Source organism: Falco rusticolus, chromosome 2 (assembly GCF_015220075.1).
Source record: "Falco rusticolus isolate bFalRus1 chromosome 2, bFalRus1.pri, whole genome shotgun sequence".
NCBI classification, from domain to species: Eukaryota; Metazoa; Chordata; class Aves; order Falconiformes; family Falconidae; genus Falco; species Falco rusticolus.
In genome coordinates this window covers 7,695,080-7,708,842 of record NC_051188.1, presented here as the reverse complement: position 1 = coordinate 7,708,842, position 13,763 = coordinate 7,695,080, and the positions used below count along the sequence as shown (strand labels likewise).

At 35.4% G+C, this 13,763-nt stretch overlaps 1 protein-coding gene across 13 annotated transcripts in view; it reads right to left on the bottom strand.

Annotated features, from left to right (window-relative positions):
• Nucleotides 1-13,763, bottom strand: part of DLG2 (discs large MAGUK scaffold protein 2) — a 1,049,324-nt gene that overhangs the window by 464,778 nt on the left and 570,783 nt on the right. The gene's annotated exons all lie outside the window — the stretch shown is intronic.

Below are 13,763 nucleotides of genomic sequence, written 5' to 3'. Positions count from 1 at the left end.
CTAAACCATAGTGTAAACTTTGGTATGTACAACTATACATAAACATAACGGAAAGAGAGCAAGAGGCTGAGTTTAAAAATAAAGCCACCTAGAAAAGATTTATGCAACAAATAAACAAATCTCCAGTAGCTTATATATGCATATGAAGTGTGAATACATTTATTTGTGCAGAAGGTCTTCACGATTATGACTGCAGTATCATTTTCTCCTCTTTCACCCTTTACAAATTCTTTGGTGCTTGCCAATAACCTTCTGCACAGAGTTTTCTGTAATCCCCCGTTAGGTTTTTTATTCTTACTAATGCAATCTCTTTTCCTTAACTTTTCCTACAATCTTTATTTGCAAGTATTTTCTTTCTTCTCACAGAAGTGCCAGGGGTGTGAAGTGTATAAAATCTGGGCTGATTGCTTCAAGCATCTGGAAAGATTTAAGGAATATATTCCAGTCTCAGGTGACGAAGTCTTAAGACTCAGTGGATCTTGGACCCCTATATGTCTACCTGTATTTTGTGGAATTTTCTTTTAACGTAAAGCGTGACTCAGGTACTTTTAACCATAGAAAATAACCAATTGACTTTTAAAAACAAATACAGGACTGCGTGACAAAATCCTTTTATGTCTATTCGCATTCAATTAGGATTTAAGGACACTAAAATTAAACAGAATTGATAAGTGTTGTACATAGTTTTACTATTCCAAAGACTAAAGCAAATTTAAAGATTTCAGACAAAGGGACAACTAAGACTATTTGTAAATACATGGTCAAATAAGATAAATGAATTTTTACAAATGTTTTGGTGCAATAAGACTTGATTCAATTATTTAATTCCTCCTATATTACTAACCTAGAATTCCTCAAAGTTTAGCTATTGCTAAAACACATAACGATACAACCTGGCAGTAATTCTTAATGAAAAATTATGACAATGCTCTAACAGCGGAGAACATATTTTTACAACATTGTACTTCAACTTGTCACATGTGAAACTAACATCAGTTTTAACTGTATTTTCATTCAAGGTGCTTGTCCCATACTACACTACAATCATGTTGTAACGCAAGGTTTATTCAGAACTTTGCTGAAAAGCCAAAATCATACACCTGGCTGTGTCCTCTCACATAACAAGTGCCCGACTACAAAAACTCTCATAGTTTTGCATACAGATAAGGTCACTTCATGTTTGAAAACCAAACATTAATGCATTTTTGAATTGCAGGTATAGATACAGAAGCCAGCAATTGCACATCTGAGCTAAGGGGGCCTACAGTGTAGTCATTGCTCCATGTAAAGTAAATGTAAAGGTACATAAGACTGAATCCATGATTTCTGTAATTTTACTCAAGCATAAGAAGTGAAGGTGTGCAAGCTGTACAGAAAGCAGCTTTCCTCTAGTGCTCCAGGGTAACTCAACCCTAAACACCTAAAAACTTGTCTTCCAGAAGATAATCCGTAACATTACCGCATCATTTCAAGCAGGACCATGTCTACTTAAAAAATACATACATTACCATTAATTGATGCTATAAATCATATATACAAAATGATAACATATCTATTTATATACCACATACATATTTAAAGACAAATTAATAACAAGGCCCAATTCACATTTCCTTTGCATCATCATAGACCTGTATTAGCAATGTCCATCAGCTTAAGACCATCAGCTTTTTTGTCACATAGCAAGCTACCCAGTTCACTCCAAAATATACTTATGCTATTGCAACTTTCTGAACTGCCAGTCAGAATCTCAAAAATCCAAAACAATTTTAATATACTTTTCAAAGATATTTGGAGAAATCTGGATAATTGCAGAAGTAAAAAAAAAGTTCACATATGAATTTTAAAAAGGCCACAAAAAAAAAAAATAATATCAGGGCAAGCAACAGCTACAATGTGGTTGGAGAGTGGAAAGAATCTATGCATTCTGTGACCAGAGACGCATTTACATTAATAATATTGGGTAAAGCCACCTGTACCAGAGTAGTAAAATCTCTATTACAAACCCCTATAGCCCTACATTTTAAAGCAGTAGGTGACCTTTCATCAGCCTCACTGCACCACAACCAGAACAATGCAGAACTGCAAAGGCATCCTCTTCACTGTAATTTTTGTTCTTATGCTGTTAAAACACTATATTTGAAATAGCCTCTTATCAGAATGTAGAAAAAGTTTTTTTCAAAAGCATTTGACACCACTGAATTAATCCCGAGCCTACCCATCACTTCTAGACTATTTCATATTTACAAAATCTGTAAATAAAAAACTATTAATAAATTATTTTAAATTGTCTTTTTTAAAAATTGATTACTGCCTATGTAATGAGACAAAAACACTTGAATATGGGATGTAGACATGTGACTAATTGCTAGACAACACCATAAGATGGATTCAAAAGATAATGCAATTTCATCAGCTGTAATTGAACCATTGTATTAGACAGAAAGACATGCACTTCTGGATGAACATGGATTAACGCATGGCTCAAATCCACATGCCCAACTCTCATCCTAAATTGATAATAACTTGTGCACAAAGGAAAACTGAATATTCTACAGTAAGCTATGTGAACTGTGTTTGACCCAGTACAGTTGTGGAAAAATCTCACTAATTTTCTTTTTAAAATATTAAGTAAGCATGACAAAAGGGAACAAATAGATTTAGCTGATATTCTACCAGCACAAATAACTGTAACTGGATTACAGTAATGTTGGACATACACCAAAAATAAACACTGAGAAGAGTTTGCTTCGGGCAAAAATGTGCATATGGGAAACAAAAAGTGCATATGGGAAAGAAAATTTATTAATAGAGTTCTGAAAGGGAAGCTAGAAGCATGGGTGAAGATGATTTAGATGTAGTAACAGATTTTTCCCTCCAACCAAGAACGTGATGTTATGCAATCGTAAAAAGCAGGGAATAAGAAGCGTAAGAAACACAGAATGGACTGGATTATTTAGTGATCCTAAAAATTTGACTAGTATTTTTCTAGAAAGAAAAATAAGCACGCTTATTTAACATAATAACAAGGCTACTGAATTAAGTCAAGTGCAATTACTTTGGAACTATTTTTTTTTTTCCCCTGCTTGATGAAAACCAATTATGCTTGTATAGAAGGTAGTCTTAGTGGTGACACCGGCTAGAAGGAATGGTTGTGATTACTCCAAGATTAGGCCAGCAGCCAACTGATCTGGCACAACTCATTGCTTTCACAGGGTACCTAGGAAATCTTGGGCAAATCGCTTGATTTCCTTGACGAACCTATAGGTAAAATGAAAAAAAAAACAAACCTGCTTTGTTTAATGAAACCAGAACATAAGGGGTGGAGAAGGACCTGAAATAAAACAGCTCGGCCTCTGTTTCAGGCCTGCCTGTGCCTCCCTTCCTTCAGGTATGCAAGCCAAGAGAGGCATGCAGGACTACAACACCGAAAATAAAACAGGAAAATAAAAGAAGAAAAATATAATAAAAGGCGGTTACTTAAAATGTTCACCATTAAGAAAATGATGTTGAAAACCTGTCAGTGGTCTTTAAGAGTAATATTTTACTTAAAAAAGGTTGTACAATCCCCATACCCTTTAAACAAAAGGATGAGTCTCAAGCTTTGAAGTTTTATATAGAAATATGAGCACAGCACTGAGACGCAGCTCCCTGCACAACATATCTGCCTGTATGAACAAGGGCATGTTCTTTTGATTTTTATGAGAGGGTAGAGAAGCTTAAGAAGTTACAAATGCAAACATATCCATTCTCAGCGTTAGCTGCATGTCCTAGGGTTAACGTAAGGACAATAATTTAGAAATCAAGATACAATGAAAAAGAAAAATGACAAGGCTTTGGAAGGGAACTGTATCAACAGAAGAAAACAACTCTCAGCTGGGAATATTAAGTCAAAGTCAATCATGTCAAAGCTGGTGGAGAACAAAGCAGCAGGTTTACTAATTTCACATCCAAGTGAATCAAAGAATCATAAAACTGCAGTAGAAACACTGAAATACAAGACCATTTCCATGCCAATACAGAAACATCCCTTACATTACATGCTATTTTCAGGTGGAGGTGTGTAATGGTTTGTGGAGTTCTGTCCTCTGGAGAATTCTGTGCACTTTGTTTTAGTGCTTTAGTTCCCCTTAAACTAGATTCATATAAAGCCATTAGGCAAAATAACTTAGATCCAACTGTAAAAAGATCTGCTTAGCAAGATAGATTAAATGTAGAGGGTAGAAAGGACAGAAAGACTTGCTGCAACAGTCACTTTCAGTATATGGGAAATACTGATGCCTTTTTCCACATGCTGCTGATGACAAAGAGGGCCAGGCTCAAGACTTTCCCCAAATACTTAAATATAACATTGAATTTCCACCCACTATCATAAGAAAAAAAAAAAAAAGTCCTCTGCTTGAGTTAACTTTGGCCAGGCCAGGCAGTTTGTGACAAGCTGAGTTTAAGGACTTTAACCCCCTTTAATAACCCTTCAGTTTTCAGAGTCTAATACTATCATGTTGGCAAATTTAAGACAGCTGGTTTAGGACTTGATTCTGCATTTCCAATTTTTTAGCAATTGCATTTCAGAACTTCAGTATCAGCCTAATACTCCAACATTTTTTTGCACATAATAAAAAAGGATACAAAGAAATGTTCATGGCTAATAGTTACTGAAAATTCATATCGCCAAGTTCAGTTGTAGGAAGATATTCATACCTTAAACTATTCTTATTTGTCTCTCTGTTAAATTAGGAATAAAACAGCATGGCTTTTATTATGGGTGATTTTTGATTTTGAAAAAGAAATTCAGCTATGTTGGGTCTCCATTCAGATAATAACCTAAGCAGTAAAAGCATACCTTAAATACCCAGGAGATACCCATAGAATAAATTAACCAGGAGCTTTCTTACAGAGTCACATTGCATAAAGATATATGCACTGCATAAAGAAAAAGGACAATATAACTAAGCTAGAATTTTTGTGGGAGTATATTTTTATTCCACTGCGGGCAATCCATGTAGCAAATAAAGAATGCCAATTAGCCAGCTCAGGCAGTCTTTTTCAGGTGTAGTACCTATTATAACATCCACTTTCCAACCAATTGCTTCCCATTAGTTATTTCAAAAGAACTTCACTCAAATTTATTAGTAGACAATAAGAAAATGTTCCTTTCCTATGAAGGTATTTGTGTTACATTCATATTACACAACTGGGCCAGTTGTAAACATTCACTGCAGATGAATAGAAAGCAGAGATGCTATCACATAGCACAGCCAAAAAGCACAGGGTTTATAACATACGTTACCAAGAATTCAAGTTACTAAGCTTCTTTTTCAGCTTTTAGAAAATAAAGACTTGGTTTTTTAGTGACTAACAGAAATGTCACAACAAAAGAAAAAAAAATAAAAATTTGACTGGTTCAATATTGAAAGAATAATGAAAATCTGTCTTGTTTCTCTATAATCCATACCTGGCTACCCCTGAGATTTCAATTCAGTTGAAAACATGAAATGTTTTAACATGAAAAATGTCTAAAAAGATTGTCCAAATAGAAATATCCTAGTGTGGTTTTGTAAAGGAATTATATGCAAGTCCATGTGCTGTATGTTTATATGACAAGGACAGTACCTGAATCAAGAAAGGCAGATACAGAAGCAAGATGAAGCCTTGATGGCTTTATACTGGAAAGATCTTTACCCATAAACACAGAACTTCTAGATGTAAGAGCTTTGGGTATGTTTTGGGTATTTTTTCTTAATACCCATCTTCACTGCTTTGAAGAGTAAAAACAATCTATTGGCATTATTTGGAGCACTTATAACATTTCATTGTATCTGCACCAAATGACCTCAAGGGCCTTTGTTTTGATACAGCTGAAGTTCCTGAGCTCAGTGCAGGACAGGGAAAAATTCTAGGATCTGTGTTATACGTTATGTCAAACCAGATAATCATGATTGACTTGCTAGCACTGTACATATGAATGAAACCAAACAAATGGCTAAGATAAAAAGTAGTTTCTCTGTATTAGCAGATGCAAAGGCAGCCTGCTATCCATAGCAACTTGGTTTTATGAAGAGAAGACAAAATTAAATATGCTTCCCAGAATGACACTTTGGAGGAACATCTCCAGGATACAGCAGGTGAGAAACGAGCCATGTGCCTGAGTCATCTGCAGCTAGGTCGGTTAAAGCAAGAGGAAACATGGTGATACGGGAGAGTACTTTTATTCCTTTAAATTGTGAGGATAACTTTTAGTTTTATAAAAACATCCAGGAAAGTAAACCCTCAGTAACAAACACACGACTTCTCTTGGGTCCACTTGCTATCTTAAGAAAACAATCTGGTCTATATAATAAGATCACATAGAAAACACAGAAAGAAATGGAGATATTGTATATTGTCAAGCAGCAAATTACATATAGTTAATTCAAAAAAGTCTGGCATGTTTCTCCTTTTGGTAGAAATGTCTGATATTTTACTTTACTAGTGTGTGAAGTTAAACAGAATTGGAAGAATAAAGGCCAGAACTGAACAGCCTGAGACTGAAGCCACAACAACTTTTTGATTTCACAGAACTACAGTTTATATTCCTAAAGGAGACATCAGAGTAAATCAAAGAACAGTTGAGGAGTCATATAGTGTATTACAAGTATTTGTTTTGCTTTGCATCATTTATTGAAACAAATTCCAACATTTAGCTAGAAAAGCTGCTCTTCAGTCTAATAACTCTCTTTCTGAGAACCATTTGCCTGAGTTACTTTCAACTTCTATCTCCTTGTTTTCATCAATTTATTTATATTCTCTAATTTTAATTTTAATCATTCTTCAACCCTCTCAGTAATCATTATTTTCAAATGAAAAGATCACTATAGGTCCCATGGTGTGTTAGTCTGTTTATTCAGTTTGTTAACTAGTCCCTCATAAGTCAGCTCCATCCTATAAGAATTTTACTATTTTGTTTAACTTTTATCCAGTTGAAAGAAGGTTACACCTTTGCAGCTTTATGCAATAACTAGCTGTTAGTGACAGGTTAGTGACCAGAACCCTATGGGAAAAACCCCCAACACAACAAACCCAAACCAAAAATGAACAACCCCTAGAATATTGATAAATAAAGTTTATAAAAACAGTCCACATACTTGGGAAGTCCTTGTAAGACAGTTCTTGGCAAATAGCATTCATTACCTTAATATCCTGGAGTATGTGTACAAAACCAGAACAACATCTAGATACTGAAAGAATAATGCATAGAAAAAGGTCTCAAACCAATACATGCAATGCTATTACTATAAGGCATGTTATTTTGAAGCAAACTGAGTTGATTTATTAAGGCAACATGTAAACCAAGACTCTATTCTCCAAAAGCAGATATTTTGTATTCTGAGGGATCTTACATAAAAGTGTTTGCAGAAAACAAAAACCCCTCCAAAACCAAACAAATAAAATCTGCTGAGCAATTTCTGTTTCCTTCAGAAATCTGGTCCCTAATGTTTCAAAATTTAATATTTTCAATTCCTCTTTGAGGATCAGGTTCCAATCATTTATGTTACAAGACTACATTAAGAATAATTTCACAATGTTGCATTTGCCTCTGGGTTGACTACAAGGAAGTTTACACAACAAACTCACAGGATGTTTAAGTTACTGCCACCCATGTTTAGTTCCTTAGTGTTTATAAATAATTTTTATCTACCAATGGAATGTTGTCTCCAGGTAAATGAAATATCAAGTAGTAAATTCATTGACTGTAGTATATAAAACCCAATAATTTGTAGTATATAAACCCCAATAATTTATTGAAGAACCTAAGTAACCCAAGTCCAAAGCTAATTTTCCAAAGGGCCTAAAGTATTGGAAAAAAAAAATCTAATTCATCAGAAACTACGTTTATCTAGAGGACAACCTAAGACTGAGGAGTTCCTCATATACTTGCAATCATATATTCGTATACTCAGACTCTTTCAAGGATAAAAGGTCCTTTAGAAAGCTATGTTTCTGGATAGACAGGCTGATAGATAGATAGACACATAGATTCATACATAGATAGATAGGGAGATATATGAAGAATTTACCCTGTACCTCAAAACCGCCAGTAAAATAATTTACATATTATTAATGTTAATACATGCAAATACTTAAATTTAAATTATATTTTTCATTTTTTTTATGAAGAGTAAGTCAACCACATCACACATATAGGCTGATCAGGTCAGCTGAGTCAATAGCTTATTCTGCAAATTCACAGTTAGCTTGAATAGTTAGGTTAATTCATCTAATTTTGCACTCTCCTCCAATTCTGTTGCCTTTGCAGGTTTCTTACATGTTAAGCAATCATAAATTCAGAACAGAACTCCTGTTCATTTTCTACAATATACTGTAATTTTTTTCAGGCACATTTTTCCGAACTTTGTCAAAAGTTTTTAAAAATACAATTACATTGTATGGATATATTTTCTTTCTGTATATACTCAGTCTTGGAGGGAATTAGAACAATCTTTTAACAAAGCCTTCCCTTTTAGAATAGCTATGTTGACTCTTCTTTTGTGAGGATGCACTATATTTTCAACCATTTTAGGCAGTGTAGACTTTCTGGTCTATAATTCTCTGGATCATCTTTAAAATGTATTTTTAAGAATATATATTAAGAAGTTGCATTTTTCACCTTCCATACTTGTATTTCCAAAAGGACCCTAAGTGATAGGATACTCACTGTTTTAGCATTTTGATAATTTTAATTTTCAGTTCCTTCCTGGGCAAAAACCACATGGTCCCGGCAGTATGCAACTACTAATTTAATCAAATTCCTTTTATGGCACTTTGATTTCAGACAGTTTCCCTGACTTCTTCCTTGTAGAGAAAAAAATACCAACTTCCAAGATTTCTGGACAGTGCAAAGTGAAGCAAACTAATTAGACTTAAAATAATAAATAATTTTATCTTTTCCAGTGGCTCTTTTTTTTATTATTTTGCAAATCTATTAACTCCTTTCAGTGACTCTTTGAGAAGCTGTCTGCTTCTAATGTACTTAACTTTTTTTATTTCTCCATTAAAATCTTTAGCATACATTACCATAATTATACATTTAAATTGTCAATTTATGGACATCTACATATTTCTTGTTTATAAACAATACTAACTTATTGTAACAAAATATTTTTTCTGAGCAATTTTATAAAGAATTCCTACAGAACTAGCTTGTTGATTTTGAATGGGTTTAATTTTTTTTAACTTTAATATTTCTGTGATTTTCCTCCCACACACACACTTACTAGTCCATGAAATTTAACGTGTCACAATCTCTACATCACATCTAGGTTCTATGCATTGGTCAGGACTAATTCAAAAGAAATTTTGTGCCATTTTTTGATTATTCTGCATCACTTGTTGCAGCTAAAAACACAACGTGTTTAACAGTACGGCACTGATAATATACTATGCTACAATATTTACTACTTCATTTTGATACAGATTAGCTTCCTTGTGTTCAGTTTGCTTTCACTAACATTATATTGTATCATTCCTATACAGATTACAGCAATATCCCATTAATTTTCTTCTGTGAAGTTTCTTAGGAGTATGATGCACTAATATCTTCATTTATATGAAGGACTTCAGGTTATCCATATAAATAATTTTGTATGTACATGTTATTTGAATTCTGTAAACAGCATAAATTACTTGTCTCAAAGAAAGACAAAGAAAGAAAGATACAGAAATAAATATGGTAATCAATTATAGCTGAAAAAAAATGCATTGTTAAGTCATGGAACTAATTCTCTGTAGCTAAAACAAAAACTAAATTTGCAGTGTTGATAGCAGCTATGGTTATAGTCCTTTTATAATGTATATATAGTTATAGTCCAGGACATGCAAATAAATAAATAAATACTAACTGGATAGTCCCAAGAAACTTAAACAGTGCTATTGGCAGATAACTCTGGAAGAGTGGACTACAGTTTTCCTGAATTTCTGTCTCCCTTTTACCAAGCATAGAGCATTAGTCTTTATTAATCAGCAAATCTGAAATTATACAAAGAAAACTTCACAAAAAAGTGAAAGTATATTTTTAACTAGTTCAGAGTAAAACATGATGACACATTCATCTACCATTTCAATCAAACATAATTTTGCTCCCTCATGAGTAATGACTGATTAGTGAATTGCTTTTATGCCAAAATAACTGTTTCTAAATACGTTCTTAAATAGATATAACGATTGCAAAAAATTACAACAGGAAAAAGGGAGCATATATCAACAGCAGTGTTCCAGATTTCTTTTAGCACGTGTATATATTGACTTGTGAAGGCAATACAGAAAGTTTTAGTGGAAGAGTTCAATGAAAACTTGTCATTGTGGAGAAAAGGGAAATAATTAGACTTGAGGTCTCTAATATTTAGCACTTCTCAGAAAATATTTTGGAATAGTGAAACTTGAGCACATCATGTTATTTCCAAAGATACTTCCATGGCTCTGTTTTTATTATTTAAATTCTCTAGAAAGAGTGATACTAGAGTTCAGCTGAAGTTAAAGTTGGAGATGGACATGAAAAGTATCAAGAAATTTTTTTATAGGTACACTAGCAACACAAGGGAGACAAAGGAATATGTGGAGACACTGTGACAAAGACATGGAAAAGCCTTTGTTAAGTGTCTTTGCTTTCTCAGTGTTTCTGTAGGAAAGTCTGCTCTCTGGTCCCCTAGACCCTACACCAAGTAGTAGAGTCCAGGGGTGGAAGTGCTACGTACAATAAATGAGTATGAAGCTAGACATCACTTAAGTAAATTGGATGCACACCAGTCCATGGAGGTGGATGGGATGCATCCAATAGTGCTTAGGAAGCTTGCCAACATCATAGTGAGACCTCTCTCTCTCATCTTTGAAAGGTTGTGGTGTTAGGAGAAGTCACGGTAGCTGAAAAAGACAAACATCACATCCATCTTCAAGAAGGACAAGAGGAGGACCTGGGGAACTACAGGATGGTCTTCCAAAGTCAGTCCACAGGAAGGTTATAAGGCAAATAATAAAAATTCATAATTCACAAATCGGAAGGAGTTGTTGATGTACTGATAGGCATGGCTGTCATTCATAGGAATCTTGACAGAATGGAGAGATACACTGAAAGAAACTTCATGAAGCTCAAGGAAGGCAACATGGAATCTAGCACCTTGGGAGGAATAATCCCATGCAATGGAACAGGTTGGGGACTGACTGACTGGACAGCAATGAAGGTAAATCATATACTGGTTTGCATTAGTAGGATCATAGAAAGGACATCAAGTAAAGTGATTCTTCGCTCCCGCTGAGTATTATGAAACCACATCTGAAATACTGTGTCTGTTTTGGGGTACCCAGTAAGAGGGAGATGAACAAACTGAGGTGAGTCCAGTAGAGAGTCATCAAGATGGTCAGCAGGCTGGAGGACATAATGTATATGGACAGGGCTAGAAAGGTATTTTCAGGCCAGGAAAGGTGCTAAGGGGCAAATCTACCTGAACCTTTTAAATGGATGGCTGCTGAGAAGCCAGAGACAAATTCTGCCCAGATCTGCACAGCGAAAGGGAAGGGCCAGTTAACACAAGCTGCAGCAAAGGAAATGTGATTAGATGACAGAGGGAAAAAAAAAAAATACCAGGAATGTGATCAAGCACAGAAACAGGTTGCCCAGAATGTAAAAACCCACTAATGCTTACACAAGTGTTGCAAATGCTTCCTTTACTTAACAAATGTCCCCTGTTGTAGAGCACATCTTTTGATGTTCAAATGGTCAATCAGTCTTTGGTGTCTATGCTTGAGACATCCATCTGGTATAAACCACATTAGAAAGTTAACTTAATGTAAATCAAGCTAATTGTTTGAGAGAAGTGACAATTGTTTCATATTTCCAGAAATGACTAGTTGGCAAGAGTCAACTCAGCCTCATTTACCCCATTCTTTCCTCCCAAATATTTTTTTTAAAATACTGATTGTAGATCTTGGCAGGTGAAGACAAACTATTTCAGTCTGGAAAACTCATACTGTGGAACTGCCAATAAGCTGAAAGAATGTGAGAAAACCGAAGAAATTATTAAAAAAATCCAAAATAAATCAGATCCATATTAATTATCCAAGGACATTCAACATGGCAAAAGAGGACGCTAGTTTGCATTAAATACTAATAGTCCCTTCTCTTTCAGAAAAGAAATAATATATTTTTCATCAACATATTTTGTCAGCTGGTAGTAGATTGTCAGGGGATTAGACTTTTGAAGTTTATTGACAAAGTATTTCTTTCACAGAGTGAAAGGTGCATGATAGTTTAATTGCATATCTTTTGTCTTCTAAATCCTTTATTCTTTGCGGAGTGGTTTGTACCCATAACCAACAACCTGAGGACAACAGTGCCAGGGCCCTGAGGGTGCTATCAGGCCTGACTGTCCTTGCCCACCTCCCGCAGGGCCTCCCCTCACCCAGATCACAGGACCAGGACACCATTTCAGCCCAGCCTGTGACCAGACTGCCCTGTAGGACGCCGACCTCCAGCTTTGCCACAGCTCTGCTCTGCCCACCCATGGGTTGACATCTCAGCCTGGCGTTGGCCCAGTCCCATCCATGGGATGCACCTGATGCCTGGGGCTGGGTGCCCTGCTCCCTGGTTTAGGTGGTGGAACTGGGTCTCACCAGGATGCCCTGACCTGTTGGCCGTGGGAGAGCCCCTGCATCTCCTGTTCTCCAGTGAGCTGTTGGTCTGCACAATGCCCTGACAAGCAGTTGTATTAATGTGGATTTTTTGTGTGTGTCCATGACCATGACCCACAAGTTTAAGTAAATTTATGTCCTTGGAGAACCTGCTCCCATGTATTCTTTAGTATTCGAGGACATACACACACACTGTTGTGTTACAAATTTGGTTTGTGTTACAAGTTGAAAGTAACCAGTGCAGATTTAGAAAATATAGAAAATATTTCACCAAATAATTTACAATAATTTTACAGACATAAAATCATCCATGTATAGCTACAATTTTAGCAGTAAAATTAAAAAAAAAATCTATATAAAGTCATGCAAATAATTTCTCTATTGAATATCTTCTATGACTTCCACTCATCTCTTCTAAGACATTCAAGATTCACTTTTCTCTGGACAGAAGACTTTTGTAAAGATCTGTAAGCAGTGTTTTGCCAACCTATCTGTATTCCCCATCCAAAAGCAATCTACCCACCCAATTATAACAGGTTTATATTAAATCAATATTAGAAGCTAATATTTTGTCCTTTCTGAAACAAGCAGCCACCTTCTTCAACTAAGACAAAACACACACCATGAATCAGATTGTATTTGATTTACCTGTTAAAAAAAGGAAAGCAAAATAAAACCTATATTTACAAAACTACTGGAAGTATGACCTCATTTTCCACAACAGCTCACGTATTGAGACACTCACCCAAGACAAGGTCGCTATGGAGGCTAAAAGAGACTCTTGAACTTACTCTAGATGTGACTCAACAGGTTTATCTCTATCTAAAACCAAGACTGCACTCTTCAGACTATCTCAGTTCAGGATCCTGCTCAAGTTGTCCAGGAAAAACAGATAATCACAGTGAACAGCAAGGAGACCCTTTGTGCTGGGATACCTGTTTCCAAAGAGCAGTGGGTAGAACAGCCAAAACAACATGATCTCATGATCAGTAGGAAAAGCCTGGCAGTGCAGGGTGTCTTGCTTGAGCTCCTGCCAGCCTAAACTGATTTTAGCTTGTTTAGAAGTAATAGCAATTGCCTAGCAATCAGGTACCCTGAACTTG